The following is a 7,022-nucleotide window of genomic DNA, read 5'->3' on the forward strand; positions in this document are numbered from 1 at the left end:
TGACTTATAAAAAAAAGAAGTTTGTACCTATGTTATTTGCTTATTATTTCTTGCCTATGTCTTATAAAATGAGAAACTATTTTGGCAATAACAACACACAATGTACTAACCATTGTTACTCTCCTAAAATCTTGTTTTGAGATTTTGTACCACTGTTTTTATTTTTTTTTTCTTTCCTTAAAATAAAAATAATTGATGTCAAAAAAAATTTAAAAAAGAAAAAAATAAAAGGCCTAGGGGGTTATTAATTTTATGTATTCTTAAAAAAACTCTTCAATTCATTAATTATTTGTATTTTTTCTTAGTCTCCATTGCATTAATTTCTGCTCTGATCATTATAATTTCTTGCCTTCTTTGGGCTTTGGGCTTGACTTGGTCTTATTTCTCTTGAAGCTTGATGTATAGCATAAGGTTGTTTATTTGGGCTCATTCTGTTTTCCTGATGTGAGAATTCACAACAATAAATTTTCCTTTTAGGACTGCTTTCATTGTGTTACTCAAGTTCCAGTAGTTGTATCTGCATTTTTGTTTGAGTGTATGTATGAGTCAAGGTTTTACTAGAGATACACATATATCACAAGATGTACAAATGTATAAGAAATTCAAAGATTGGCTTACAATGGTCAGCCACAGAGTCAGATAAGGAAGCATGCAGAGAGCGTCTGTACACTGGAGACTGAAGGATTCAGTTCAAGGCCTGGAGGCCACTGCAGTGTTCCGTGCAAGTCTGTATCAGGAGGCTGATGGATCTATGGTGGAAAGCTAATGAGGAGGCTGATGGGCCTGGGACAGAAGGCTGGTGAGTCTATACCAGAAAGCTGAAGGATCCAAGGCAGAAGCCAAGAGTCTGTGCTAGAGCCAGGTGATGACCTCCAAGCTGATGGAGAAGACTGGAGCTCCTCTGGGGAAGAATGGGGCCCTCCATCCTTCATTCTCCTTTAAGTGATGAGTCACTCTAGAGTTGGCCTCCACACCCTAGGGTGGGGTACGGAATTGCTGAGTCAATTCAGTTAAGCTCTTAGCTTCTCAAGTTGACACAATCAATCAACCACTACAATGTATTATTGTTTAATTTCTTCTTTAATTTTATCTGTGACCAATGGTTATTCAGGAGGGTATTATTTAATTTCCATGTGTTTATGGAATTTTTGTGATTTCTTTTGACAATAATTTCCAGTTTTATTGCACTATGGCCAGATAATATGCATGTGATAATTTTGATTCCTTTGCATTTACTTAAGCATGTTGTATCTCCTTGTATATCGTCTATTTTGCAGAACATTTTGTGTGAAACTGAGAACAATATTTGGTTTGACATGGCTGGGGGGAACACTCTGTAAAGGTCTACTATGTCCATTTCTTCACAAGTTTGGTTTAGTTTTGTTATTTCTTTGCTAAGTTTTTGCTTAGTGAATCTATCTCTTTGTAATGGTGTATTAAAGTCCCTCATTACAATTATGTTACTGTTCATTTGATTCTTCATGTCTTATTAAAATTTGTCTTATATTGTTGGGTGCTCCTGTATTTAGTGCTTATACAGTTATGACTGTTATCACTTCCTCTTTCAGTCTTCCCTAACAAGTATGGTGTGACTTTCTTCATCTCTTTTAATCATTCTCAGTTTGAAGTTCACATTGTCTATAAACAAAACAGCTACCCTCGATTTTTTTCTGGGTTGCTATACCATGGAGTATTGTTTTCCATCCTTTGAATTTCAGTCTCTGAATTTCATTTGAGTTACATGTGTTTCTTCAGCATATGTTTGTATTTTGTTTCTTGATCCACTCTGCTAGTTTGCTTCTTTTGATTGGTGAATTGAAGCCATTCAAATTGCTGGCTATAACATATATATCAGCCTGTCCTTTCATGTGCTTTTTCTGCTGTTGTTTTTCTACCTTTCCCTCTGTTTAATTGCCTGCTGTGATTTATGTTTCCTTTCTATTGTTCTTGAAGTTATGGTGATTTTTATCTCTTTCTAGAACATCATTCAGTACTGTTGGTAGAACTGGTTCAGTGGTCATGAATTTCTTCAGTAGTTCTTTGTCATAGAAGTATATTATTTCTCCATTAACTTTGAAAAATAGTTTTGAAGTTATTCTGGGTTTGAAGCTGTTTTTTGGGTTTTTTTGTTTTGTTTTGTTTTTGTTTTTTTTTTTCAGGACCTGAATTACTTCACTCCAAGCTCTTCTTGATTTGAGAAATCTATTATGATTCTGATCAGCTTTCTTTTATAGGTGATTTGTTTCTTTTTTCTAACAGCTTTTAGTAATCTATTATTTTGCTGAATTTCTAGGATCTTGATTATTATTTGGGTGTAGATATGGGTTATTGCTAATTGGAGTTCTATATGCCTCACTTATATGTCAGGTTCTTTTCCTATGCTTGGAAAATTTCTTCCACTACGTCTGCAAATAGTCTTTTTATGTCCTTTGTGTTGACTTCTGATGTTTTGTTGACATCTACCAGTCTTATATTGTTTTTCTTTACATCATATTGCAGCTGTTTAATTGTTATTCTGATTCCTTGATATTTTTAAGAGATCTTTCCTTTCACTATAGCTAACGGCAGTGCTGTCTTCAAGGTCTGAAAGTCTATCTTCAGTTTTCTTGAAGCTCTCTTGCCAGTTTTCAGTAGAATTATTAACTTCCTGGATATCAATCTGAATCCTTTTTCTTGCACTCTAATTCTTTTCTGTATTGTTCATTGAAGGATTTCATCATTTTTCTATGCACCTCTATTTTTTATCTATGTCTTTTTTAGAGGTGCTGTGCAATTTTTTCATTATTGTTGTCATTTGATTTTTACCTAATTTCTTCTATACACTGATCAAGGTGTTTCTTTACTTTAGTTGCTATCACTTCAGAAATTTAAGGTGTGTGACTTACAACTTGTTGTACATCCTTGTCTCCTGGACTTGTGCTGGGTGGGCTGAAGGTCCGAGACTGTCCTTTGCTCCTTCATTTTCACTGCTCCCAAAACTCACCCAGGCTTGGGGTTGCTCTTGCAATGGTATGGGGATGGGCTGCCACTCACTGAGGTTCCCAAAGCTGCCTGGGCTCTGCCTGGCTTCTGAGATGCTGGGTGTGTAGGGGGTTCTGATGTGTGCATCCGTGCATGCACAACCTGAGCATAAGGAAATGTTACAATTGCATCCCAGCCACAAAAAGTCTACATTTACAACTGATCCCCACATTTGCACAATGCTATGGATCACCAATCAGTTGGGCATAAACATACTGGCTTTTTAAAGTTTAACCTTTTAAATTTGCCAGGTGAGTGATCCTAAGAGTGTTAGAGCCCAGTGGCTCTCTTAGTTAGGAGCCCCCAGGGAAGCAAGCTGGTCAAGATGGTGCTCCTGATACAAATTATGAAGACCCCAAAATTTATGATTACATATAAATTGGCTGTATTGGAAGTCAAAAGAGAAGCAAAAATCAAAAATGTGAATACTAACGTATTTTTGGTTCAACAAGAGTCAAAATACATGTTAGTGAAAGCCCTGTAATTTTACTGAGGGAAACAAAGACAAAAAAAATCACAGCACTTAAATACTATACTTGTGTATAATTGTTTTAAGTAAACATATTTATTATCATAGCACACTTGGAAGAAAATTATTTTCTAAAACCCCCAAAAGGTGGACAGATACATAGATATGTAGTTAGATAGGTAGAGGGCAGGACAGGGGGAGAAAGTGGCATCATCTTACATTTTGGAAAGTAAGCTCTGAGGCCTGGCTTCTCCAGTCTCCAATATATTGCTTTAATTGTAGTAAATTAAGAAACTTTGGTTTTAAATCTGTACCCAAACATGAATGGACAAGTATTCGATAGAATTCTTTGGGTTTTAGAATCCCTCTGTAACACTATCCCAGGACCTGACCAGTGGAAACTTATTACAGCTGAGTACAGTGTGGGTTTTGAAACATCATAAGTGGACTTTTGATAATCAGGTTTGCTTAAAACCCACTTTGGATAGACCTACTATCCATGCACAGGTTTGAAGCATTTTCTGATTATTTGTAAAAGTTTGGTCCCTTAAGTCAGGCAGATCTTTCTTTTCCTAATGCATACCAAACACTACCAAATTCTGTTTCTTGAGATCACCACACTTCATCAGTGACATCAGTAATTGTTAGGTAGCTAATATGGATGCAGGTGAAAATTCCCAGTCCTCGAGTCTGTCTGTCCTCCAGGGCTTCCCATAACCTTCTGTCTTTCTGAACTCACTTCTACCTCTTGGTCCCCCTCTTCCCCAAGGAAGAAGAAAGCATGGAGAAGACACCCAGGAATTCTTCAGTGGCCCACAAACCCATTTCCTAGGGATCCCTTCATCTTCTGAGCTCACCTGCATTCATGAGGCTGAACAGCTTCTGTAGGGGCTGGAAAACACCCATCCAAGACTTCATTATTTTAGAGATGAAAAATGACCTCTTCCCAGACCAACTTCTAATGCACCCTGAACTCATTGATTACCCTGCTAAGCTTGAGTTACTTTGGGACAAATCTGGGAACCTGAATTTTGTTGACACCTCCGTTAACAGTATCCTTAGCTTGCAAGTTGAAGTCATAAAATACCTTCCCAGTTGCAAGAGTTCATCTGCAAGAGCCATGGTTTTCTCAATATTCTGCAACTGAAGAAAAAATGCAGAAATGTTTAATTGCTTGGGCTGACATGAAATTGTTCCAGCTGACAGAAACTGCAGATGGCAATAATACAAGCATGATAATAAATCTCAAATGCTCATATAAATATATAGTCTTTATACTTCGATTTTTCAAATTGTACATCATTTATACTGATTACATATTTCAGCTTACAGCATTCTATTTTTAAATAAAATATTGCTTAACATTTTAAAGTTGAGGTACTGGGTATGATTCTTTTAAATAAAAATAATTTTGCTGAAAAAAGTTTGGCAACCATCTTTTAAAAGGTATAATTTCTTATCATAGAATATTTTGATGTGCGTGTACAAATCTGCCAAAGTAAAACCCATTAATTTGCGGAACTAATAAAGAGTTAGTGAAAAAAAAAATCCCCACAATTTACAAGTGCTAGTATCAAAAAATTTCCAATTTTAAACCTTTAAAGATCCTTTATTTAGTCAAGAAGAGAAAATTCCCAAGGGGAGGGGGAACCATTCTTGCCCTAAACCATTGTACTAAAGAGGCAGTTTAGTAGAATTCTGTAGTACAAATTATTTTCTAATTGAAATATAAGAACAGGTCTCAATTGTAGCTCAGTAGTAGACCACTCACCTAGCTCATTCAAGGCCCTAGACTTGATCCTCATCAGAGAGAGAGAGAGAGAGAGAGAGAGAGAGAGAGAGAGAGAGAGAGAGGTATTTGATGTGATGTGAGAGAATGTTGGCTGTAAGCTCCAGACCCTTCACCGCTTTCCAATTGAGCATCTTTGCCGCTGATGAATCACCTCCCCACAGGCCTCAGGTCCTCTGTTCATTCACTTTTTCAATGATTTTGCTGGTTTTGAAGGTATGTCAAGTGCTGTGGCAAGCGCAGGAACTCTGGGACCAAGAGGACGGGCTGGTACCGTGCACTGGAGGCTGAGGAGAGTGCGGAGTGTGAAGCATGTACTTCACAGTTACACACGCTCCCACGAAGATGCAGGACCCCAGCTCCACTTGTACTTCAAATAAACAGCACATGGCTTTTTTAAGTACAAATATGACACAAATAGTCACAGCAAAAATTACTTATTGATCAGAAGTTCAAAGGTCCTGGTTTTGTTTCGCTAACTCTGACAAGCCTGCTGAGCTTGCATCACAGTAGTTCCATGAAATTCAGGGATTATCCCCGCATAACAAGTGCCCAAACTGGGAGCTATCAGCTGGGTCATTTCAATCGGCACATGACTGAACTCCTTGGTATAACAGCAGGCTCAGAAGCAAGTCTGCCTGGCATGCAGTCCTCAGGGGAGGGTTTCATTCGTTCAGAGTGCAGAATCAAGACCAAAGGGCAGAAGATGTGGGGAGACAAAGCTCAGCTTTGGCATGAACCAGATGACAGCTCTAAGGGCCAGGCTGGAGAAAGGAGATGTTAGGGCAATGTCAGCAAGTAGAAGAGACTGACCAGAAACACAGGAACAAAGAAGCCTTTATTGGGAGCTGGTGACCAATGTCCTGATCTCCAGTCAGGACCACAAATTGTTGGCACTCTTTTGGATTTTACCTTCAGGTTGTATGCTTTTCAGGTTTCCATGGTAACCACATCACCACATTACTTCACTTTCAGGAATTTTATAAGAATGACTCATAATTATCACAAGGTTTGCATTTCCCAGACACTGTTGACCACCTGCTTGTCATAGGACATTGTGGTTTAAGATTTACCCCACTTCCCAGATTGTTCTATCTTATATCTTTTATATAAAAATAGTTTTGCTGAAAAAAGTTTGGCAACTTCTATATTCGACCATCTTTTAAAAGGTTCTAAGATTGTTCTATCTGTTCCTATTTTTATCACCTTGGTTTTTATCTTAGTGGGTTTATGCTTAGCTACATGGGAGGGAGTGAGGGAATGAGTTTATCTACAGTTTCAGCAAACTCCAGTGATCTTTCCTTCAAATGGAGGTGAACAGGATATGGAGTCTCTTGTGCCCTATAAGAGGAGTCACTGAGAATGTTCTGAATGGAATAAAGAAACCAGGAAGGGTTGGGAGGACACAAAGTAGCTCAATGGAAAGTGGATGCCCACATCAGGCCTGAGGACAAAGTGGAGGGCATTCACGCCAGCATAGGGGCTGGGTAGAGGAGCCTCTTGTTGGCCAACCCAACAGGAGCAGAGGCCTGGGTCCAAGGGCGTCCCAGCCCCGTTGGTGGCTGCTCTCAGGTGCGCAGCAAGACAGAGCGCTCCCAGGGCCTCTGCTGGAAACTCCCGTGCCCTGGCTCCAGTTCTTGGGCTCCACTCTCTGTAAACTGTATTTTTCCTCCTCACGCTGCTGCCTCTTCACTCACGTCTGGCAGCTCGCTCTCCAGTGCTGTATGTACCTCCTGGAAAGGA

The sequence above is a fragment of the Octodon degus genome, unplaced genomic scaffold (genome assembly GCF_000260255.1).
Source record: "Octodon degus isolate 3935 unplaced genomic scaffold, OctDeg1.0 scaffold00006, whole genome shotgun sequence".
NCBI lineage: Eukaryota > Metazoa > Chordata > Mammalia > Rodentia > Octodontidae > Octodon > Octodon degus.